This window comes from Rhincodon typus, chromosome 14 (genome assembly GCF_021869965.1).
Source record: "Rhincodon typus isolate 14 chromosome 14, sRhiTyp1.1, whole genome shotgun sequence".
NCBI lineage: Eukaryota > Metazoa > Chordata > Chondrichthyes > Orectolobiformes > Rhincodontidae > Rhincodon > Rhincodon typus.
The window spans coordinates 39,669,739-39,696,018 of NC_063345.1; the positions used below are offsets into that span (position 1 = coordinate 39,669,739).

At 40.4% G+C, this 26,280-nt stretch overlaps 1 long non-coding RNA gene across 1 annotated transcript in view; it reads left to right on the top strand.

Moving 5' to 3' along the window:
• Positions 1 to 14,153: 14,153 nt before the first annotated feature.
• Positions 14,154 to 26,280, top strand: part of LOC125484875 — a 63,207-nt gene continuing 51,080 nt past the window's right edge. Inside the window, exons 1-3 of the long non-coding RNA XR_007263679.1 lie at positions 14,154 to 14,295; positions 16,536 to 16,651; positions 17,061 to 17,158. This is a non-coding gene — a long non-coding RNA (uncharacterized LOC125484875). The remainder of the gene's footprint in view (positions 14,296 to 16,535; positions 16,652 to 17,060; positions 17,159 to 26,280) is intronic.

Consider the following 26,280-nt stretch of genomic DNA (forward strand, 5'->3'; position numbering starts at 1 on the left):
CTGACCTATCCCCTCCCTAACTCCCCACCTACACTCACCTTTACTGGTTCCATCCCTGCCTCTTTGAACTGTCTGTCTCCTCTCCACCTATCTTCTCCTTTTATCCATCTTCTATCCGCCTCCCACTCTCTCCCTATTTATTTCAGAATCCACTTCCCCTCCCCCATTTCTGAAGAAGGGTCTAGGCCCGAAACGTCAGCTTTCCTGCTCCTATGATGCTGCTTGGCCTGCTGTGTTCATCCAGCTCTACACCTTGTTATCTCAGATTCTCCAGCATCTGCAGTTCCTCCTATCTCTTGATAATATCTCTGATGCTGCTAGATTCACTCAGCACAGAGCAATATACCAGACAGACACGCAGGTTGTTTTAAAAAAATACAGGACAATTTTACAAGTATGTTTTATAGTAGTACATATTTCTGGGTATTGAACAAAGCAATACCAAATACCGGTTAATATATCAGAAAGTCATTTTGGTTATTAGCTATCAGGTACAGTTACTGCCTATTCCCTTGAATATAAGTTTAACTATCAGCTGCATTCTTCTAGATACACTAAAGGCAGGTTAATAAGCACCATGCCAGTGCTCAATATAAATTAAATCATATGATATAACTTCATAAACATTAAAGCTGTAAAACTAACACTGTGCAGCAATCCCAGTTTGAAATAAATATAATTAGCAAACAAAGTATTTGTTTTACAGGATAATATCAAAGACAATTGTAGGGCATCAACAATAAACATTAAAATAACCTGTTTAGCTTTCTGGGAATATTAGATATTAGAAAAGAAATTCTCTTAACAAAACCCTCTCATTGATTTCATGAATGAATATGCATTTTGGATAGATTTAATAATGCATGTAATCAATGGGCAGAAGTTAATAATGTTGCAGGAAAATCAGGGTTTTAAAAAATATGTTTCCAGCTGCCTTTAGGCATGCAGTAATGTAAGTAGAGTGAGTAACAGATATTGAAAAGTATATATGAGTTTATGTAACTTTGGATTGTGGGTAAATTCTTTACTTTTAATTTTAATGTGGATTTTCCAATTTATCTTTTTTTTTTAAATTCATCTAAGTATGTGTTCAGAAAGCAATTAATTAGCACCAAATGATAGCTGCAATGGCAATTCCATAAACATTTTGTGAGGTTGCACATTATGCTCGACATAGTGGCTCAATGGCTAGCACTGATGTCTCACAGTGCTGTGGACCCTGGTTTGATTCCAGTCTTGGGTGACTGTTCTGTGTGGAGTTTGCACTTTCTCCCTGTGCCTACATGGGTTTCTTCCTACAGTCCAAAGACGTACAGCTTAGGTGGATTGGCCATACTAAATGTGGGGTTATGGGGATAGGGGCTGGATGGCATGCTCTTCAGAGGGTTGGTGTAGACTCGGTAGGCCAATTGCATCTTTCCGCACTGTAGGAACTGTATATTTCTCTTTTAACATTTCTGTTCCTTAACTATTTAGGACTTTATGTCGCAATAGGAAGGGCAGATGAGTAGAATTCAGGATTGCCACTTGTCAACTTTTATCACTTGTGATCTGTATATTTCTGTTCATTGATGAATTTGCATCAGCTTAAACTTAAACCATGCCCCATCTAATCTTTAAGATAATAAATTGAGACAATGCAAATGCTAATTCCAATATACAACAGGAGAAAATGTGGCCTATTGAGATTGTGTTAGATCTTTGAAAGATCAGTTCAGTTAGTCCCATCTGTTTGCTGCTCCCATAGCCTGCAAGATGTTAACTTCAAGTATATACATAATTTGTGGACAAATATGCTGTGTGCCTTCCAAATAATGGCCTTACTTGTTAGCTTTGCCCTATTTGTTCGCTGCTTAGCCATTTTGTGGAGGTAGATGAGAATTCCACATGTTATGGTCCCACCTGATATTAATACCAGACAAGTCAGATCCCAGAGTAAAACCTGGCTTAATGGATCACAAATTTTATTTTTGTAATTTGTTTACCATGGTGGCCAATCATTATATTCACAAGAAGCTGCTGTTGTATTTTTAACAGAGGAACCTAAACATTTATTACAAAATAGAAAAAAAAAATGATTTGAAATGGTGGGCTTAACTGTAATTAGTATCTTTTCAGCAAACTGCAATCACAAATTGTGACTTCTTTAATTAATGTCTGTTCCTGAGACATTTAAATAAACTGCTAACACAGCTTACTTATTTCTTCATATGGGTTCCTTAGACTCTCTTTCACAGCCTTCTGCTTCTAGAGCTTTTCTTTTACTAACATTAAGCCACTCGGGATTTCTCTTCTTCTGCCCTGACCTTTTAGGAGACCCCTGAACTGCACTGCCCCTGTGGCAGACATTTTTCTCTCTGAATAACTTCCCTCTCTCTGAAAGAAACCTGCATGGTCTCTGCTCTTCTAAATGGTTCCATCTTAATAAAAGAACATGTTTCTGTCTGTCTCTCTGTGTCATGGAATGCCCTTATTCCTAATCAACAGCATTTTCTTTTCTCCCCACTACCCTGACAAGACATCACTACTCAAATACTGAAAAATGAAACTATAACTACATCTCCCTTTTTGATACTTGCAATATACAAACACAAGTCAAATTTAATGTTTTTCATGGGTTTGTCCATTTTAGAACCTGAGTTTCCAAATAATAATAACATATTACAAAACGTTGTCATATATTCAGGCTCTTCTCTGTTTTAAAACTGTAAATGCAATTTGAGACACTGGGGAAAGTTCTTTTTTGTAGTTAGATTATTTTGTTTGTTGGGGATAATCACTTTTACATACAAGTTGGTGGTATTAGAGCACTTGTGGAACATTTGCAACATTACTGGTGGAGATTTAAGCACATATTTTAAATAGGATTGTGAATGTAAAACTAAAGGGCAGCACGCTGTAACCAGGTAAGATTTAATTGATTGTTAGGTGGTTTTGTTTTGCCAGGCAGCAGTGAAGCAGAAAGAAACCCAATAATGGTGTTAATTCTGCAGCAATTACTTTAACCCTTTTAAAGGGCAGATCTGGATTTCTGCCTGGATGGGGAAAAGTATGGACTCCAATGATTGTCCTCCTGGTAAAGTGGTTCCAGTTTTCATCCGAGGATATAGTGTGGTATTTATAGAGGTTGCAGTTCAGATGTTTCTGTATAGTACTTATCAGATGATCTCACTCCACATTAGTAACTTCAGTCCTTGAGCCAAGATTGATAATTACTCTTAAATTCAATGAACTTTACGCACATAAATACCTCTTTCGAGTAGGGGCCAATATTGTTGCGAAGTTGGGTAGAGTATATGTGGATTGGGAGGCAGGAATTTAGAAATGGGTATTTGTAAAATGCTAGGGGGGAAAGAAATACGTGGTCCCCTTAAAAGATTGTACTTTTTCTATGCTTAGAGATTTAAACAAGATGCCTGTGAGCAGCTTTAAAATTTAAAAGTACATAGAGTGCATTCAAATTGAAACATTTGTATCAAAAGGCCATACAGTTAGCAGGCCAAACAGCAGTTTTGTTTAGGTACCAAGACAACAAGTTTTCAATTTGGCCAATCAATTTGAAACACGTACTTAGAATATAAAAACCAATTAAATTTAAATCTGATGATTTTGACAACATAGGACCAATCCTATTGTAAGAAATTGTTGTATCATCAAGGGTATAAAAGAAGAGGGAAGTTGGACAAAGACAGGAGAGCAAACTACCATCTGCCAGAGTTAGTAGCTCTCAGCTCTCAAGAGAATCCTTGGCTCTCACAGTCTTCTCCAAGTCTTAGAGAAAGTACCATCCAAATCAAAGGTGCCAATGGCACAACTAGTTAATATTCCTAACAGAAGAATCAATGGAGAAGGCATTCCTGACAGAACATTCAATGGAGAAGGCACAGAACATTCCAGAAGACACATAACCTAGCTGTAATTTTGAGAGACAGAAGTCTGTTTCTTTAATATTACATAAGTGGGGCTTGTATTTACTGGAACAGCATACCATTAGAATCTTGTTTTATTTGGGAATAGTTAGTAGTTAGAAGGAGTTATTTGGTTTGTTAATAGTTTAGTTAGTTTGTTCACTGTTAGAGTTAGATAAATAAATTGTTATTTGTTGATTTTAAATTGAGAGTCAATGGTTTATTTTCTGTAAACACCAGAAGTTGCTGAAAGGCACATTACACCAATTTTCACACTCCTTTTACAGATTATACTGCGGGGTCCTTCTCTTTGGGTGTTTTGATTTTAGTTCTCAGAGGTGGGGTCAACCTCCACTTTATAACAGATGGGCGGCTCGTGTCCAGGATCTGAATGGATTTGTATGGATTTGAATAGATTTGGACAGTTTTGAACAGATTTAGGTTATGAAAGGTCCCAGCAGATTTAAACAAATTTGGGGATTAGTGTCCTAAATCTTTAAATAAAACTTAAGTGAGAAGTGGATAGTCTGTTTAATTTAGGTTGCTTATTTTTAGCTAAATCAAAAGTGGGGAAATGACTCTTAACATTGCTAAATAGGTTATGGGGGCCAAGGATGCTTCCCAAATATGCCAAGAAAGTTTAGACTGACAGAAAAAGTGACCACTTCTAGAATTAACAGACAGGCTAGAATTGGGCTTAACTAGGGACAAGAAGAAACGTGAAATTGTAATGGAGTTAGTCAAGCATTTAGAGAAACAGTTAAGTGCAGTTGAGTTAGAAAGAATTAAACTGCAAATGAGAAAATTCGAGTTAGAAAGTGAACTTAAAACACTGAAGTTAGAGAAAGAAAGGGAATTGAAACAGATTGAATTACGGTTAAAAGCAAAGGAATGACAAATAGAAAACAAGAGCAAAGAAAAGGAGAAAGAGAAAGAGTTTGAACTTCAGAAATTGCAAATTAGACAGGATAGCCAACTTAAAATGATGGAAATGAAGGTAGAAAATAGGTTTAATGAGGTAGTGGGTGACAATGAGCAAACCCATTGGAGCCAAAGACCTGGTGGGGGTACATACCAATATGCCAAAACATTACAAAAATTTAATGAAAAAGATGTGGAAGCCTTTTTCATTTCCTTTGAGAAATTGGCTAAACAGACGAACTGGCCAGAGACTCTGTGGGTAATGTTAATTCAGAGCAAGTTGGGAGGCAAGGCGAGCGAGGTGTTTGCAGTGCTGTCAGACGAGGTGTCAAGAGAGTGAGAGAGTAAAACTGGCCATTTTGAGTGCGTACGATTTGGTACCAGAAGCATATAGACAACAGTTCAGAAAAGCAAGGAAGAACCAGTTCAGACTTATATCGAGTTTGAAAAAATTAAACAGAGCAACTTTGATAGATGGATGAGAGCATTAAAGATAGAAAAGACGTGTGAGGATCTTAGAGATGTCATCCTGCTGGAGAAGCTTAACAACTCAATTCCAGAATTGATAAGAACTCATATTGACGAACAAAAAGTTAAAACAGCTAGAAGAGCTGCAGAGATGGCGGATGAATACACATTAGTGCATAAATAGAAATCTAGCTTCCAACAACAAATTCATTCTGTGAGGGATACAAATTGAGAAAGAGGGAGATCTTTCAATGAAAGAAACACTGGGCAAAAGTGGGGAAAAGAAAGATCACTGGGAACAGTTTACCACATGTGAAAAAAGAAACCCAAGAGGGTGGAAAAGAAGTGAAAGCCCTCATGTGTTTTCACTTTATCCCTAGACGCTATGGGCAATAAGGTGGGATACATAAAGTCACAGTGCTGGTGGTTTAAGAAAGGGACTGGGAAAATAATGTGGTAAAAGATGCTAAACCAATGGGATTAGTTGAGGTAATGAAGGAAATCCCAAAAGAAGCCAAGGAGCTGCAGGAGAGTGCACAGCCTAGTCACGGGCTGGATAGTAAGATAGCGCCTGATCTTTTCAAAGACTTCACCTGCGTGTGAAAGGTTTACACAGGTAGAAAACAGGGAGTCGATAAAAAAGTTAGAATATTGACAGATAAAGGAGCTGGTCAGTCTCTAATAGTAAGTGATGAAAATATTTGTACTCCTTCTGAAATATTGCCTGAGGGAATGATCATCTGTGGAATAAATGGAGAGCGAATTAGTGTTTCCCTGTGTAAGATAAGGCTAGAAAGTCCAATCAAGACTGGGGAAGTGATAGTGGGAGTGATAGAAAAATTGGCTACTCCAGGAATACGGTTTGTTCTTGGAAACGGTATAGCTGGATCACAGGTGGGAGTGATGCCCATTGTAGTGAAGAAGCCCAAAGAAAACCACAGAATTCATAGAATCCCTACAGTGTGGAAACAGGCCCTTCAGCCCAACAAGCCCACACCGAACCTCCGAAAAGCACCCACCCAGACCCATTCCCCCACCCTCTCCCTCCAGCCCTGCATTTCCCATGGCTAACACACATAATCTACACATCCCTGGATGCTATGGGCAATTTAGCATAGCCAATCCACCTAGCCTGCACATTTTTGGACTATGGGAAGAAACCAGAGCATCCAGCAGAAACCCACACAGACATGGGGTGAATGTGCAAACTCCACACAGTCACGTTAGGGTGGAATCAAACCCAGGTCTCTGTGGCACTGTGAGGCAGCAGTACTAACCCTTGAGCCACTGTGCTGCACTGAAGAGTTAAAAGGAAAATAACTTTGGAAATTTTCCAGACTGAGTGGTGACAAGAGCCCACAGCCATAAGTTGAAACAAGAAGGGAAAACTAAAGAGAAAGATGAAAGAGTTGAGGTCCAGTTAGCTGACACTCTGTTTGATGAAATAATAAAGGAAAAACCTAAGCCGGTAGAGAATCAGACAGAGGTATTTACTTTCTGAAAGATTATTGGAGTTACAATAAAAAGATGAGATGATAAAGGAATTATAGTTTAAAGCCTACTCGGAAAAGGAATCAGAATGTATTCCAGAATGTTATTACTTTAAGGATAAAATCTTAAGGCATGGAGACCTTGGCAGGTTAGTCCAGGTGACGACGAACATCTTGCCAAGATCATCCCTACACCCCATTTCTCACCTTCAAACAACCACCAAACCTTAAACAGACCATCATTCACAGCAAACTACCCAGACTTCAGGACAACATTGACCACAACACCACATAGCCCTGCCATGGCAACCTCTGCAAGACTTGTCAGATCATCAAGACGGATACTACCATCACATGTGGGAACATCACCCACCACATACATGGCAGATCCTCATGTGACTCGGCCAATATTGCCTACCTCATACGCTGTAGGCAAAGATGCCCCGAGGCATGGTATATTGGCAAGACAATGCAGACACTACGGTAATGGATGAATGGACACCGCATGACAATCTCCAGACAGGAATGCTCTCTTCCAGTTAGGGAACACTCCAGCAGTCAAGGATATTCAGTCTCTGATCTTTGGGTAAGCATCCTCTGAGGTGGCCTTCGAGATACACAACGCAGAATTGCCGAGCAGAAACTGATAGCCATTGTCCATACCCATGAAGACGGCCTCAATTATGATCTTGGGTTCATGTCGCACTACATGTAACCCCACCATAGTGTTCTGTATCTGTAAAATGTTCCTTACTGTCATGTTTTAACACCATCACCTTGATAACTTGTTATGACCTCTCCACCTTAATTAGATTTGGTTTATTTGTTACTTTGGTTAGACCCTCAGCATGTTGTTCCAGCTGTTTGATTTGTCTCCAGTACAACTTGATTTTTAATTTTTTGTAATTATCTTGCTGCCTCAATTAATTGGATTATAAATCATCCCTTTCACTTACTATTCAGCTGTTGACACTTTCCTCACACCGGCTGACACTTCTGATCACCTGAAGAGACTTAATATTTGACAGTCCACTCACACCATTTGTGTGATTTTTGATCTCTCTGGCTATAGATTCTTTGTCTGTATGCTTTTCTGTACTTCACCAGATGAAGGGGCAGCGCTTTGAAAGCTTGTGATTTCAAACAAACTTGTTGGACCATAACCAGATGCTGTCTGACTTCTGATTTTGTCCACCCCACTCCAACACCGGCACCTCCACATTTTAATTAACGTAAGCAGAGTTAATCAGCTTTGGACCAGAGACTGGGGATCATGGTGGTTAGCTGACGGATGGATCCCGCCACTGGAATCTGGCTTCCTCATGCCTTTGTATACTTAGGCTCCCTGTTGAAAATTTTAAACAAAGTCTTTAACCATCAGGGGTCTAGGTGAACCCAACCTCTGTTGCTAAGCATAACAGCCTTGGTGTGGACAGACATACCAGTGCTAATAACATGCTAGATTGTGATTGTGTACTTCGATGGGAATCAGTATCAGTGTTTTCTGTGCCCTCTACTCCACCCCTTCTTCACTTCCTCTTGTTCGCTCTGCCAATGACCTTGTAAATGGGAGCATGAGCTTTGTCCACAAGAAACTAACCTTTAAGCTCAAGTACCCAGAGTATTCAGATCCCTGCTGTTTGCAGCCTATTCATTTGAGTTCTGCTGTGTTTCCAGAGGAATATGCCAGAGTATGGGACCTACTTTTGTAACCCCTTAATAATCCTTAAATCATGTGTCAGTCAGCTCAGGCAGAACAACCTGCAACACAACTTAGTCATAGCTGTTTCCAGCCACACCCCTCATCATGGTTTAACGCTCCCTGTTTTTCAGATAAGAGAATGAGATGGGATGAAAGTGCTGCATGAAGGAAGTGTATTTCATTAAAGAGTTAAATATTAAGTCTCCAAAACACGGAATAAATGCTCCCTTGCTGTGGTGATCTCTTTCCGATAGTATTTTGTTTCATATTCAAAAACACTAGAGATAATTGACAGCAGTGGAATATTTCCTACAGTGAATCCTTCAATACATATGACTTCCTGTCTTGTATATTAATGAGATCAACTACATGGAACTTCACAGCAGCATGTCAGTGGATAGCTCCATATTAAGTGGGCATTCCTAAATTGCATCCATCCAGCAGTTGAAACAATACACTTAGTAAGGACAACTAGAAAGAATAGTAAATGTACAGGCATCTCTTGCTCTCTCTTTGAAACATTTAGCAGCATTTGACATTTTGTTTGAAACATTTCTCCTTTGAGAGCTGCATGAACGTGATTTGGAAGAAAGTGTTTATTGTCTTGTGACATGATTAAGTGAAATTTTTTGGAAGATCGGGTTCTACATGTTAAAACTATGACAATTACCCTTGACCAAATTGCATAAAAGAATAATATGAATTATTAACCTACATTTCAGAGATTTCAAATTGTTTTCCCAGTGGCATTGTAAAATGTCTCTGTTTTACTTAATTTCACATGGGGTACGGAGCAGGGGGAAGGGTAAAAGGGAAATATTCCTGTTGTGTATTACTTTTCTTATTCTGTGTTCTCTCAGGTAACCACATGTCAGATCCCTGCCACTCATATTCTAACCAGCCTATATAATAAGGCATATACTTTACCTCTTGGATAAACCAAGACAAGGCATGAAGACATGGTGAATTGTGTATGATGTAATTCCTAAGTCAATTGTGTTTTCTGTTGAATTTATTCTTTCTGGTATGTTTAGCTGCTTTTTGACAAAAGCCAAAGGAACACAGTAGATTCATCTTTAGTTCTGAGTTACAATCTGAGTGAAAGTTTCTTGTCTAACGCCTGCAGAGATACAAAGTAAACTGCTGTCAGAGGTTTAACAGGACCTTCAAGAAAGATGATTTGCTAAATATGTTTAATCGGATTATAAATAGCTATGTAATAAACACAGATGGATTGCGTTCAAACACATTATTGCATCAATTGCAGAAGAGTCACATGTTTCTGGCTTAGGTTCTCCTCCCAAAATGTGTTACTTTTATTTGAAGAAATGTACGTGTAAGTAATTTTGTACATTCCACATACAGGCAGAACAAAACCACCCTGAATTCAGCACTTCTCAACACATTGCTGATCTCCCTCTGAAGCTGCTTTAGAGCAAAAATCTCTCCCTCATGCTGTCGGGATATTGTTCTGGGATTGGGGTTAAGCCACATTACAAAAAGGATTTTACCCAGTATCTAACTCATCCCATAACTGCCTTGGTAATGCTTGATAGGATCGTGTATCATAGAGTCATGGAGTTATACAGAAAAGAAACAGACCTTTTGGTCCAACTCATCCATGCTGACCAAATTTCCCAAACTAAACTAGTCCTACTTCCTTGTGTTTGGCCCAGGCAACCTTTCCTATTCATGTACCTATCCAAATATCTTAAATTTTGTAACTGTACCTGCATCTACCACTTCCTCTGGCAGTTCATTCCACACATGAACCACTTTCTGTGTGAAAAGGTTGCTCGTCAGGTCACATTAAAATCTTTCTCCTCTCACCTTAAAAATAGTTCCCCTAGTTTTGAACTCCCCCACCCTAGGTAAAGGATCTTTGCTATTCACCTTATCTATGCCCCTCATGACGTTGTAAACCTCCATAGGGTCACCCCTCAATCTCCTATGCTCCAGTGAAAAAAGGTCCCAACCTCCCCAGCCTCTCCTTATGGCTCAAACCCTCTGGTCCCATGGAGAAGTTATTATTCTGCATCTAATCCTTGTTGTAGCTGGGAGTTTTCAATATTTAGCAGAGTGCCAAAAAAAGAGATTGTGTTCTTATTATAGAACCCCGAACTGCACAGGAACAGGCCCTTCAGCCTGCCATGCCTGCGCCAACCATGGTGCTGTTCTAAACTAATCCTGTCTGCCTGCTCATGCTCCGTATCCTGCTATTCTCCGCCTGGGTTTTGTGCCATTTGTAAATAAAGTTTAACGTAAAGGCTCCAATTTACTTGTAATGTATAACCATGTACACAAATCTTTATGCATCTGTATATTTGTAAGCTTGGTGTACTGTAAAATATTTTTTGAGTGCAAATGGTTGACCTTATTCTGCAGTTGGAAAAAAATGCTTTGTCAATAAAATAAATCATATAATTTCAGTTGCTATATAGAATGTCTTTTGCTGTTTGACTTGAATTAAATTTCAAAAGGGTGGGTTTACTAATCACGGTGTTATTGATTGATGCATCAGCTATTAAAGCCAGCAACAGCACCATGGAAAATTGATGAGCTATAAGAGCCATTCACATCCCACACCCATATGTATGGTGAATGGAAATCCTATATACAAATAATTGTCAGTAATGATATTGTTTCAGGCTGTGACCTGTATGTGCTGCATAGTAAGTTTCTGATTGCTACTTTGGGACCTCTGTCATCAGCTTATATTAGTCTAAAACATATGCTATTCATCATAGCAATATCATGGCCTTAGGCAATATTATGCCCATTTTATCAAGTATAAATAAATGTTTCTTTACATGTTTCTCTCTTCACAGTTTCTGTCAGACCTGCTGAGTTTCTCCAAAAATCTCTGTTTGTTGAATAAATATTTTGTCGACAAGTTTCTTATTTCTCATTATTAAAAACTAGAAATCAATGCAGTCTCTTGAATCCAATTTGCAGACTCATTTACAGACCAAGTGATGAGAGATCTGCCGTGTAACCAAGCAACATGACAATGGTTGATTCATAATTTTGATTTGCAACGTTTGTTCCCTACTGGTGTTTCTTTTAGAATTGTGACTACGATGACACTGTGATGATCAGTAACAGAGGGAAGGTAAGATGTGGGATTGCTGATGAATGATGAATTGAGGTTGCATTCACTGCGTTCAATTAAATATGCGATCATGGAACAATTTGTGACAAATTGGAAGCAATGGTGGTCTACTCCCTCTCTCTCTTTTATTACATTTTTTGATGGGATGCAATATATTGCTGGAAGGGTCAGTATTTAATCTTCATCGCTAATTGGTCTTGTGCAAGTAGACATTTTATGAAATCTCCAATTTACTAAGAAAATAAAGTTGCAATATTCCACTGTTTTGATCAAATATGCAAGCTAGAAAAGTAAAACACTGTACAACATGTATACAGGTTATACTCTAACATCAAGAATTAACACAAGGTAAATATGGATTAACACACAAACTGTGGCCCCACATAGCATAAACTGCACATTAAATGGCAGGTAAACCAAAAAAGATGCCGCATGTTTCTCAGCAACTCACCCAGATGAAAGTGATCATTGTGATTCATAAAAGCACTTTAAATCTCTGTTTCCCTCATGAGGAATTTCACCCTCTCTCTTTCTTGGTGCTAGTATGATCCCCGGTTAACAGAAGCTGTATTCCAGCTGAATCCTATGTCTACAATCTTCGTTCAATAGGTATACAATCCAGATCTCCTACAAATCTGCTCCCACGCCTAATCATCTTTTCCAGTTGATCTGACCTACTTCTGAGACTGGATTCCACTAGTTTGCAATGGTTGTACTCTAGTATATAAAACATGAACAGTCCCCAGCTTCTGAGCCACACTGTGGCTAAGCATTGTTCACCACACCACTACTCAGTTGCTTCTCCCAAGATTGCTTTTCACTGTACTTCACAAGACTGCACTCCAATGTTTACCTTCTGGCCCAATTCCTGCTCTCCTGCTGCTATGAGAAGAATCTGACTGCCCACTGTGTGCCAGATGCAAGGGTAATGCTTGCAGGAGGGTGAGGTTGTGATCCTTGCAACAGATCATAACAAAGCTTGATAAACACTCTGAATCTGCAATGTTGTAAGTGTGGCTAGACTGGGACCCAAACAGAAAGCTGATGGTGAAAGTTAAGATGTATTTACAAAGTGGAAACTTATTTACAGTCATATGTCACCCATGACACCTAGCTGCTCTCTTTCTTCTTTCTGCTCTCTCACGGTGTCTCAGTGCATTTCTATGTTCTACAACAGGGTAGGAAGGACCCTGCCTAACAGTGGAGACTGTTGACCTTGGCCAATTGTTTGGGTGACTTTGAGAACATTTCTATCTAGATGGCCCAGACATGCACCCTCCCCTTCTTGAATTCCACAACGCTGAGAGTGGCAGGTGAGCTAGAGGTGGAAGGTTCAGCCACCTCTGAATCTCCTCATCATCAAAGTCATCAAGTCAAGTACACCTGCAAGATGGTGGCAGAGTAGGACGCTCCAGCCGGAGCTCCTCTCCTCCACCAGTACCTTTTCTTTCTTTCTCCTCTTTTCTGCAGTTTTTCTTTTCTTCCCAAACTTTCATCTTCCAAACTTACCCAGAGAGAAAGGAGGAGGCAACTCCCAGACCAGGGGATGTCGCTGGTGAGTTCTGGAGGTGAGTCTGCAATCAGGCCAGCACAGGAGGTGAGTCCTGGAGGCAAGTCCTGGACCAAAGGCCATCATGAGAGGTGAGTTCTGGACCGGATGCCATTATCGGGAGGTGATTCCCGAAACAGAGGCCATCACGGGGAGATGAGGCCCAGGTTGGAGGCCATTGCGGGGAGGTGAGTCCCAAACTGGAGGCCATCGTGAGGATGAGAGTCCCAGGCCAGAGGCCATCATGGGGAGGTGAGTCCCAGGCTGGAGGCCATCGTGGGGATGTGAGTCCCAGAGTGGAGGCCATCATGCGCAGGTGAGTCCCAGACTGGAGGACATTGCGGGGAGGTGAGTCCCAGACTGGCGGCCATTGCGGGGGAGGCAAGGCCTTTGCAGACTGGAAGCGAGGCCTTGAGTTTTGGAAGCCGGCGTGGTCTGGAGACTTGCCCCATTGTGGTTTGGAGGCTTGGTATTGGCACGGACTTGGTGAAAAGGTCTGCAATTCGAGTAATTTTTTAAAAAATGTTATTCTTGTGCTGGATTTTGAAAAATTCAAGTACTGTTGAAAACCTTTGTATTCTTATGCTGGACTTTATTTATTATTCTTTCAAGTATGTACCTAAATACTTGAGTATCAGTACCTAGGTATCTTATACCTAAGATGGCGCCATGAGCAGCGACATTGCAAGCTTTTCAGAGCACTCATTCGCGTGAACGTGACAATAAAGCTAATTCTAATTCCAATTCATAGAGGCCCATAGAACAAAAAATTGGCCTTTCGGCCCATTGAGTGCATCAGCCAAAAACAGCCACCTAACTACTCCAATCCCATTTTCCAGCATTTGGCCCATAGCCTTGTACGTCATGGCATCTCAAACATTGTCGTGAATGGAACTGGGTGGACCTCGTTGACTGTGAGGTTGTTGATTGGGTTTGTTAGCCTTGGCTGACCAATATAACCAGGAAATTAGAGTCTCCTCAGTTGAGGACTGACTGAGTTGGCTGGTCACAGTACTGTACATTAGTAAATAAAGAGTGACTTGGTGATGGGACACTGATCTCTGTGCAGTTGTTTTAGTGGTGATGGGAGAAAACAAGATCTGCTTGAAAAATATTTGCCTGCAACTTTTACCTTGGAGCTTGGGGTAAGCATTTCTAGCATCATGCCTCATTTGATCCTGCTGTTGAAGACTGGACCCAGTATATGGAAAGAATGTGATATTTTCCAGGAAAATGATATTGGGGCAGATGAAAAACAATGAGTAATCCTTCTGGCTGCTTGTGGAACTGCAGTATTTTTGGTTAAGGGGCTTGACTTTCCCTGAGGCACCAGAAACTAAAACCTTCCAAGAGTTGACAAGGCTGGTTAAGGAATATTATGGCACCAAACCTTCTCTAATCCTGAGATGCTACCTTCTCTATTCAGCTATTAGAGAACTGGGGCAATCTGTGCTGGAATTTGAGGTTGAGAAGACTGGTTACTCCTGAATAAGATGCTGAGAGACCATTTGGTATGTAGGATTAATGATGTACCCATACAGAAGTGCCTGCTGAGCTGAAGTCCAACTGGAATTCAAACAGGTACAGCAGCTGGCCTTTTATTAGAAAATGCAGCAAGTGGAGAATAGGAAGTTGCAATGGAAGTGAACTCCCTCACCTGTCCAACTAAACTTGGGGAACACCACTTAAGTGTAGACAATCTGAGCCTCATGCAAGGTAGATCCTGAGCACAGGGACCCTAGGAAAGGCCACTGAGGCAGTTCACAGCAAAGCCTCAGTCAAGTGGCTAAACAGTTCTTCAGGATCTGGGCCAGTGAGCTGTTGTAGTTGCTGCCAGCATGCAAACTTGTGACAGCAATGGAATCCTACAAGGCCTGACTTAAGTCTGAAGACATGTAGGCTGGTACTCGGGAGATTGCAAACAACTGCCCTACTCCCACCTTTCCCCTTTCCACCAAAATCAACTTTTGAAAGTTCTTGCCTAATATCATTAAAATTGGCCTTCTTCCAATTTAGAACTTTAACTTTTAGATCCTGTCTATCCTTTTCCATCACTATTTCTATTCATTTAGAAATATGGTCACTGGTCTCAAAAGTGCTCCCCCACTGATGACACATCACATGCACAGCCTTATTTGCCAAAAATAGGTCAGGCTTTGCACCTTCCTTAGCAGGTACATCCACATACTGAATCAGAATTTATTTGTACACACTTAACAAGTTCTTCCATCCAAAAAGGTTGATAAGGTTCATCCCCCAACTCTCCTCACATTCCCTGACCCCAACTTTTTGTTTGATTCCCCAAGTCCTCCTCTGAATCCAACAACTCTCTTTGACCCAACTACTAACCTACCCACTTCCCTCATCTACCCTGTTGTTTTATCAGCCCACTTTTCTAATTCTCTAAACCCTTTAAGCATATCTTAAAACATAAAATTTATTGAGGTGTCAGAAAATATAATTTTTAAAATCCTGTGCTATGGAAATTCCCTCTTCTCCCAAAACTCTCTTTCCTTCCTTCCCCTGACCCCCGCCTTACCTGCAGCCTAGTTTAAAGATTTATGAGGGGACATTATTGAGACTTACTGACAATAAGCTTTCATTACAACTTTAAGTGAGCTCCGATGCTGATAAAACTTGACAATTGCCTATCATAGATGAGATTAAAATGATCAGGAATCCATTCTTGCCAGGTGTCCCAGCTGATAAGACTAGGCAAGGCAACTCAACAGCTTGAGATAGTTAACTACTTATCATGCTATTTTTACTAATCTATAACATTTGTGGATTAATTAAATGTTGATTGGGCAATATCTGGAATTAAAATAGAAGTAATGACAAAGACAAAACCTAATTTAACAATAGTGGCTTGAAGGGACATTTATATAATTTATCTTATAGTGAGGCAGCCAGAATACAGATTTTCAAAGTGAATGCACTTCCTTTCAGCCTTCTGGTTGTTCTGAAATATATATTATGGATGTGTGGCCCATGTAGAAATATAAAAACTGTTTTGTATCAATAATTTACAATAGTGAATTCACAGAACAGCCTATCCTTGCAAGCATTTTGCTTTTCTCAATCATCACTAGCTATTTATTGAGGTTAGATCACTTTAACACTTTATTTCATGCAGTAAGTAAAAAAAATTAATTGATGTTTGTTTCCGTTGCTGCAAGTTTACTGCAACAGATTTGTCACTTTTCATGACTTGTCCACTTATGAAATAGATTTGGTCATGATTTCTTTCCTGACTCTAACACAATTCAGATATCTAACCTTTACTTAGCAAAATATATTGGCTGGTGCTAAATCAGGAAGTGTGGTGTCTGTGGATTCCCTCATTTGATGTCTCTTTTGAGGATTTCTACACTGAATCTTGCAGGTCTCTCCATCGGATGATTAGCCAGAAAACCTGGAGGAAGGTGGGTGATAATTTTTTTATCCAGTCAATGTCAGAAAGAGGATATCCAACATCAACTGGAAGATTTATGCCAACAGGTATCAAATCATTGTGAATAAAATTAAAATGATATTCTGCAAATAGCCAGCAGGTCTGTGGAGATAAAATTAACACTTCAGTTGATAAACAGCACTTAGCAAGATAAGAATGTTTTAGTGACTGCAGAAAGATTTGGTGCAGTCCTTCATGGGTTATTGCTTTTCTTGATTGTATTGATGACCTAGACTTTGGTACATAGGAAACAATTTCAAAATTTGAAGATGAGTCAAAACTTGAAGTGTAAACTGTCAGGAAGACAAATACTAAGATGATATAGCCAGGCTGTTAGAATGGGCTGACAAACGGAGATAAAGTTTATTGCAGAAAATTTTTGGAGTAATTAATTTTGGAGAAGGTTACTATACTGGCAAATACATAGGAATTTCCATTCTGCTTTTTTCTGTACAGAGAAAACCGTGAAATGCTCTCTTGGCAGGCAGAGCTAGTGTCACCTCTTCAATGCAGCTGTGGCTGATGGACTGGAACTACTCAGTGAGAAGATCCCAGTGAGTAGATGTTAAGGCACAGTCACCTCAGTTACTGGTGGTACAGTCACCACTAGCATGATATGCAGAATGTGGTTGCTCATTAACTGCACATTCAGCAAATACTAACTCTTTAGTTGTGAAGTATTTCAAGAAGTCCAAGGTAGGCTGTACAGTGTGTGGATTAACAGCAGATTAAATTTAGTTTGGAGCAGTTTGGGATGTTTTCTTTTGGTAAGAAGAAACAATATGTAATAAAGAGTAACTATTCTAAATGGTGTTCAAGACCAAAGGAACTTGGGGGTTGTATGCACAAATTATGGAAGTTAGTAGGGTAGGTTGAGAGAATGATTTAAGAAAGCATAGGCTTTATAAATAGGGGCATATACTACAAAATTAACTGAGCCTGTACAAAACCCTCCATTGACAACTAGAGTTTTTGTCCAGCTCTAGGCACCATACTCCAAGAAGCCATTAGAGAGGATGCCAAAAAGACTTACTAGAGTGGCTTTGAAGATGAAGAACTTTGGCTAATCTTCTTGGAAAAGAAGAGGGCCTCAGGGTTTTTAAATCCTAAGGGAAGCTAGACAACTTCCAAATGGGGAAACTGTTCCTTTTGGTGGAAAGCTGTGAACCAGATTTAATTTATCTTGGAAAAGGAATGAAGACCTGAGGAAAATGTTTACATAAATAGGATCTGGAATAGTCTGCCTGAGGCCAGTGAGGTTTGGTTCAATTAAGGCTTCTAAAAGAGAAGTAGACAATTTATAAAGAAAAAATGGAGAGGTATGGGGAGAATTGCTCTTATGGAGAGCTGGCACTTGTATGATGGACTTAAAGGTACCCTATAAATCTCCGCTTCCTTGATAATACTGCTGCCTGAGTGATTGTAAAAATTTACTAACTACTTTGAGATTGCAGACAGTTGCAAGGTCTGGCCACTGAGTTGTGCTGTAGACCAATCATTTCCTACCTGAGAACGTTTTTGTTTTCTATTTCTCATTTTGGTTTCATCATTGTTCCCCATTGTCCAACACTAACTTGCCTGTGTTCTGTCCTTCACCAGACAACTTGGTTATTACTAGTTCAACTGTTTGAGCAGGTAGATGCCTTTTGGGCCCTAGAACCTGCTCTACTATTCAACAAAATCATGGTGATTTCTACCTCAACCTCCTCTTAGTACACTATTTCATTATTCCAATTTGTCTTTTTATGTACAAAAATCTACTAACATCGGTCTATTAGTATTCTGTACCTTTATCTAGCAGGAAAATGCTGCTTGTACTCTGGACAACTTTTCCTTTCTCACATATCTGGATGTTGATGGTCATGTGGTCCATAGCCCTTTCATGAGCCAATCATGACCACATATCTTAAGATAAGATGAAGAAGGTGACTAAGAGTGTGGGGCAGGAGAGTGAGACTTCAGATTTAAGTGGAATAGATAATTAACATTCAAAGGAGGGATCACTAACCAATTAAGGATGGTGGAAGGGCCAACTATAGGCTGTCAGTTGAGCTATAATCTGTAATATAGGGAAGTAAGGAAGAGGGCATTTGAAAATAGAGGCTCCCTCTACAACTTTAATCTAACTAAATTATTTTGCCAGCACAACCCTGAGGGGAAACCCTTCTATTGCTTGATGTGCAAATGTTCCTGCTCCAGAAAGGGCCACTAGACCTGCCTGGAGCTCTGGCTTTGTGCTCTTTCACTGGGAGGCCAACTTCAGGCAGTTTAACTGTCTCCAGTCACATGTAGTAATCTGGAGGCTGATTGCTAAATCCCAGCTGTCTCCTTTTAACTAAGCGTAATAGGCTTGTATCTTTGGTATTTTTTTGTACCAAAGAGAATTTGGTGAAATAATCAGTCATCAGAGGCAATGGTCATGGAAGCCATCAACTATAATCTTGCCCCTCAGCTCAAGAACCTTGTGTGGAAGGAGAGATTCTGTCAATTGTTGAGGTTAGTGGAGTTGACATGTTTCACATGAATTCATTAGTTTATCAATGTCCATATTAATGCTAGGCTGAGAGATGGATTCACATGTTAGTCTCTTGCTTTTCCTGTACCAGTATGACATTATGTATAATGACTAGCAAGTCAACCTGTTTGCCTTTAAGACTGCATTCTTGGAAAGTCCTAGTTTATCTCTGGAATGAGCAGAAAGAATATACTTGTTCAGGGATATGCTGGATGCAGATAATCAGTCATGGTCTTTTTAAACTTTTGCAGCTGATCACCATGATAGTGTTTGCTGAAGGTGTTCTGATCAGCTGTGATCAGAATGTATCACTGGAAATTGTCTGAGAAACTGAAGATTCTGCAAAAGAATCCCTTTGCATCCCAAATGCTTCAAAATAATCTCAAATACTGAATTCAGAATTTGCTTCCCTGAAGTTGACTTTATGCAGGAAGGGTTAGACAATTAAAACAGTCTAAATCCTGGGTAACTATTAAGCTCACTCCAACTTTCGGCACGCTCAGCCAACTACACCTCGGCTGGCCCTTTCCACTGTACAGATCCCTGATTAGCCTAACCCTGACCAAATACCACTAAACAAACAGGGTTCAACCATGCTGACCACAGACCTGAGAACCTGCCAGCCCCATTTTCCCCCAGCATTTCCACTCCTCCTGCCATAAACTATCCTAAACACTCCATCACTTACTTAGCCTATCTACCTGGTACTCAATGTATTTGGCACTCTACCCAGCATACTACCCACCAGGCATGCTGGCACAAGGAATTCTGCCTGCTTGGTATCCTACTTGCCCTACACTTCTAGCACCCTAACCCCTTAACCAACTGCCACTGAACCTTGTGCTTAACTTACACACTTGCCTGTTCACAGCTGCTGAGTGCTGCTGGAGAGTTAGTTTTAATTAAATCATGGGTGGTGTTGACTGACTAGACAGCATTTGTCACCCTGGAGAAGGTGATGGTGAGCTGCATCCTTGAACCGCTACAATCCATGCACAACACAGATTAAAAGAACATGGCACACAGCTACTGCAAGGATACAAAGATTATTTCACCAATGATCTTGCATGATGAAAGAACCATGTTAATTTCAGGAATTTTCTGCGTTACTGACCAAGCTAGGGTCAGAATTCCTGGTTAGAAATGTGCGACCTCACTATTAATAAAAAATAGTGGAAAGGCAATCCAACAGTGATTACTGCTCCTCAGGACATTTGGGACAATTATCTCTGCAGTTAGTAGGATGTGTGAAACATTGTTGCTCAGAAAATACGGTCCTATCTCCGGAAGGTATTCACTACCTTGAGTTTGATTGACATCTCTTTACTGAACAGTTCTAATTATAATACACAGGAGGAGCATGTAGCTATAATGACACATTGTTATGCCATTGCTCTCAGTCATGGATAATGTGTGAAAATGACATCCCTTCCTGCACCATTTTTGAAATGGTACAGGGACATGATTTTAAATCTTTTATCTCCAAAATAAAATTTAAAATGGTGCCTTCTCAATTGATTTTCAAAACCATTTCAATTATTCATGTGATGGTTCTCAAACTAGCTTTCTGAATCATCATGTTCTTGTGGGCTGACATCATGCATCCATTCCTGTGCCTTTACCTCATGACTTTTAGACTTTTTTCTTTTCACATTATGCCTATATATCCACTAGGTTTTTAAACTTGATTAGGATCTTGCTTTCGCGATTATTCCTGCAACCTAAGTGAACAAAATTACTGGTGGCTCAGCAGTTAGCACTGCTGCCTCACCGCCAGGGACCCAGGTTCGATTCCACCCTTGGGCAACTGTCTGTGAGGAGTTTGCACATTCCGTGTCTGTGTGGGTTTCCTCCCAGGGGTAATTTTAGCATGGCCAATCCACATAGTGTTCAGGGATGTGCAGCTTGGGTGGGATACTCTGGGTCAGTGTGGACCTGTTGGGCCAAAGAGCCTGTTTCCACACTGTGCATCTGAATACACAGAATTCCTACAATGTTTTAAGATACATCCATGCAGAGCAGATCTGTGCTCATAGCATAATAAATGATAAACAGAATTGGATCCTCCAATGAAAGTAAGGAAGTAAAAGCTGCTTTCAAACCAAAAGCTGTAACACATCAAATAACTGTTGCAGTGAAGGAATTCAATGTTAGTGAAAGTTAGTGCATTAATGAGAGAAGAAGGATATGCCCAAAAAACCAGATGCATCATCAGAGCAGGGACCAGTGACTGTGATTTTGAGAAGCATTTTGATGGAACTTGAGAAGGAGTCCTCAATCATCAGAATGTTTGCATCATCTGGAAAATGCATTGTGTGTGTGTATAGGCACTTAAGTGAATTGAACCAAACCCTCAGTACAGGAAGACCTCAGGTGACCAATTAATTGGTGTATTCACTTTTTGGAACAAAACAGCTTTGTGTTGTACAGAAGATCAAATTGCTGGTAGACTACTGAGAACTCAATGTCAAAATTAACAGATTTTCATCAATTTATCACCAGACCAGTGGCAAGAACATAAGTAGTCATTAAATCACACTGGTAACAGGGATGAAGCTCCAAGAATTTTGATATGCCTAGAAGTCCAACTGTGGTGTGGAAAGTCTGTATGCAGTCCTAGTGAAAACAACAAATCATGAGGAGACAGGACTCGTGAAGTTAAAAGGCAGCAAAGTCTAAGAATGAATGTAAAGCCTGTGGTAATTTTCAAATGTGGAACCATGCCAAGCATGATTGTACCATGCAGATGAGTGAAGTCCATGGTGCAAACTACTTCAGTGCTCAGTGTGGATCCAATCAATACTGTGCAAGTTCATTATAGCCAGCCTGCTTTTGAGCAGAAAGTATTAATGGACCACCTGCAATGGGATGAAAGAGTAATTCCCAGCTTCTGGTTTTTCTGGTAGTGAGTCACCTAGTGAGCAAGGTCAAATAATCCCCTTTCACACCACACCTCTGACCAATCTCTCAGATTGGTCAATGTAGCATGTTACACATGTAGCCGTGAACATTCTATGGTTCTTGGTATTAATAACAAACAATCCAATGATCTACCCTCCCACATATTTAGACTTAAATTTATTGTCCTATGTTCTCAAGTGCAGAAGTACTGTGAAAAGTGTACAAAGTCACCATTTTGCCAATTTCTCAACCACTGCTCTCACTGCCTCCAGCTATTCAGCTGTGGCAGGTACAATATAACCAATGATCTCGAATATTACTAAATATGGTACATTTTTCAAAGCTTTTTGTCTTGTCCTTTTCAGGGTATTCTGAGCTAAACTGTGCTTTGACCAGAAGTGATGATTCATGAAAGCAGCTGTACATTGGTGAGGCAACTTTTAGAATACTGCAAACAATTCCAGTCACCCTTTTTTATAGGAAGGATGTTCTTAAACTTAAGAGGGTACAGAAAAGATTTACAAAGATGTTTCCAGGACTGTAAAGTCTGGGTTATAGGGAGAGGCTGAACAGGCTGGAGTCTTTCTTCCCTGCAGCATCGGAGGCTAAGGAGTGACCTTTTATAGAGGTTTATATGGGCATAGATAGGTGAATAGCCAAAATGTTTTTAATAGGGTGGGGGAGTCCAAAACTGGAGGGCATAGGTTCAAGGTGAGGGGAATGATTTGAAAAGGACCCAAGTAACTTTTTCATGCAGAGTGTGGTGCTTGTCTGGAATAAGCTGCCAGGGTAGTAGTGGAGGCTGGTACAATTAAAACCTTTAACAGGCATCTGGATTAGTACATGAATAGGAAGAGTTTAGAGGGATATGGGCCAAATGCTGGGAAATGGGACTAGGCCAGATTAGAATATCTGGTCAGCATGGATGAGTTGGACCAAAGGGTCTGTTTCCATGCTGTACAGCTTTGACTCTAAGTACTCTATTTGTTTGTTCTTCATGCTAAAGTGGAAGACCTCAAACATATCCACATTGCATTCCATCTGTCATGCTCTTGTCACTAACTCAGTCTGTTTAAACCTTGAGACCTCTTTGCATGCTCTTCACAACTCACATTCTCACTAAGATTTGTATCATGTTACAAACTAGAAACATTACTGTTGGTCCTCCCATTCAAATTATTGATATAGATTGTGAATAGTGTGATCATACAATTATTTTCTAAATATCCAGGCATCATATCTATTGTACCATATCCTAGTATTTTCCCTAATAATATCAGGTTAATAGATTTGTAGTTCCGTTTCCTCTCTCCTTTCTTAACTTGTGGGGTATTATTTGAAGCCTTCCAACCAGAGTTTTGAAAGATGGTCGCCAGTGTATTCATTATCTTGGTAGTTATCTCTACCAATACTCTAAGATAAAGGGCAATGGCTCCTGGAGATTTTCAGTACCATTAATTCCTCCAATACTTTCTTACTAACATCGACTTGCTTCAATTCCACTCTCCCACTAAACCCTTGGACGTTAATTATTTCGGAACTTCTTGTGTTTTCCTCTGAAGGCAGACATGAAGAACAAAATATTATGTGTCACAAACATAGAAATTGTTGGAAAAGTTCAGGATGCCTGGCAGCATCTGTGGAGAGAATTAGAATTAACACTTTGGGTCAAGTGACCCTTCCTCAGAATGATGGTAGTGAAGAAATTGTCAGTTGATAGTGTTGGGGGGCAGGGGTGTGGTAAGGAGTAAAAAAAGTGGAGATAGAGCCCAAAGAAAGAGGAACAGTTGGATGAAGGAGTGGGTAATGACCTGGCTAGGAGGGCGAATAGCTATTAATGGGAACTATTGGTTGCTAACAGTGTGTGTAATAGTGGACCATTTGATAACAAGGCCTGATGTGTGGGGTTTGGGATAAGGTCATGGGAGATCTCAAGCCCTAAGATTGAAGTTGATATTGAGTACAGAAGGCTGTAGGACCCCTAAGTGGAAAACGAGGTGCTGTTATTCCAGCTTGCGCTAAGCTTCACTGGAGCACTGCAGCAAGCCTGAGACAAAAGTTGACCAGGGAACAGGATGGTATCTTAAATTTATTCACCCCTCCTAATTGGATTGTTATCCAGTCCTTTGTCTGTCCAACTGTTCTTCTGACTTTGGGCTCTATCCCTGCCTACCATTTACTCCTTATTCCCTCCCATCCCATCTTCTGCATATAAACTGACACTTTCCTAGCTACCATCAGTTCTAAGGAAGGGTCACTTGACCTGAAACATTACTCTGATTTCTCTCCACATATGCTGTAGGTTTCCTGAGCTTTTCCAGCAATTTCTGATTTGCAACATCCAAAGTTCTTTCAGTTTTGAAATATTATGCATTTTGGCTAAGTATCAATTGTTTTGAGTATTTTCTTGGAAGGTTTTTATGCATGGTCTAAAGATATCTGTCACTAACTTATCAAACTCCCCTCATCAGCTACTTACACTGACCCTATGGAGTTCCTTGCGTCCAATTCTAATGCCATTTTAACAATATCATTTATAAGATATAGAAGCAGAATTAGACCATTTGGCCCATCAAATCTGCTCCATCATTCAATCATGGTTGATGTCTTTCTCACCCCATTTTAGCTGTCTTCTACCAGTAACCTTAGATTCTTGGTTAACAAGAGGATCAATCTGTCTTAAATAAACTCAATGAGTTCCACAGGTTAACCACCTTCTGGCTGAAGAAACTCCTCCTCAGTTCAGTTCTAAAGGATCATCCCTTCACTCCAAAGCTGTGACCTTGGGTCTTAAGTCTGTCTTACTAGTGGAAATGTCTTCTCCATGTCCCCTCTATCTGGCCTCTCTGTATTCTGTAAGTTTCATTCAGATCTCCCTTATCTGTCTATACACCAAGTACAGACCCAGAGTCCTCAACTGCTCCTGTTGTGACAAGCCCTTCATTCCTAGCGTTACTTTTGTAAACTTCCCCTGGACCTCCTCCAATGCCAGCACATCTTTCCTCAGATACAGGGCCCGAAACTGCTCACAATAGTCCAAGTGCAGTCTGATCACAGCCTTACACAGTCTCAGCAGTACATTACTGTTCTTGTATTCTAGCTTTCTTGGAGCTGTTACTAGCATTGCATTTGTCTTCCGAACTGTCGATTGAACCTATGTTATCCTGAAGAGACTCCTGAACCAGAACTCCCAAGTCCCTTTGTTTTAGATTTCCAAAGCCTTTCCTTTTTTTTTTTTTAGAAAATAGTTTTGTATCTCTGTTCTTCCTACCAAAGTGTGTAACCTCATACTTCCCCACATTGTATTCAATCCACCACATCTTTGGCTACTCTCCTAGCCTGTTCAAGTCTTCTGAAGCCTCCCCACTTCCACAGCACTTCCTGTCCCTTCACCTATCTTTGTGGCTTCTTGTGGAAACAGTGCCCTCAGTTCCTTTGTCCAGATCATTAATCTATGACATGAATAGAACACTAACCCCCTACAGAACTCCACTGATCACTGGCTGCCTTTATCCTTACTTTCTGCCTCTGCCAGTCAGCCAATCCTCTATCCATGCCAGTACCTTGCCCCTAACACCATGGGCTCTTTATTTAGCAGCCTCCTGTGTGGCACCTTGTCAAAGGCCTTCTGGAAATCCAAATAGATCATTTCCACTGACTCTCCTTTCTCTAACTTGCTCATTATCACCTCAGAATTCTAAGAGATTTGTCAGGCATAGCCTCTCCTGGATGAAGCCATACTGACTCACCCATGAACTTCCAAGTACTCCTTAATAATGGACTCTTAAAATCTCACCAACAACTGAGGTCAGGCTATCCAGTCTATAATGTCTTATCTTCAGCCTCCCTTCCTCCTTAAACAGGACTGTTACACTGGCCATCTTTCAGTCCTCTGGGACCCTCCCTAACTCCAATGATTTCTGAAAGATCACCAATGCCTCCCCAGTCTCCTGAGCTATCTCCTTCAGAACCCCTGGATGGATTACATCCAGTGTGGATGATTTCTCCACCTTCAGACCTTTCAGCTTCCCCAACTTCGTGAAGTTCTGGTATGCTGCTGGAGTCTTCCAATGTAAAATCGATGCAAAACTAGAGTAACTCACCATTCCATGGAAATCCATCAAAAGACCAGCATCCCTGGTGTCTACACCATCTTTGAAAGGCCACATTGCATCTGGACAAGCCTTGCTAATCATTGCCTCTCTCCAGAAAAGAAATGGCACAGCAGCCTCAAAGCTATGCTCTTTGCAATACTCCCTC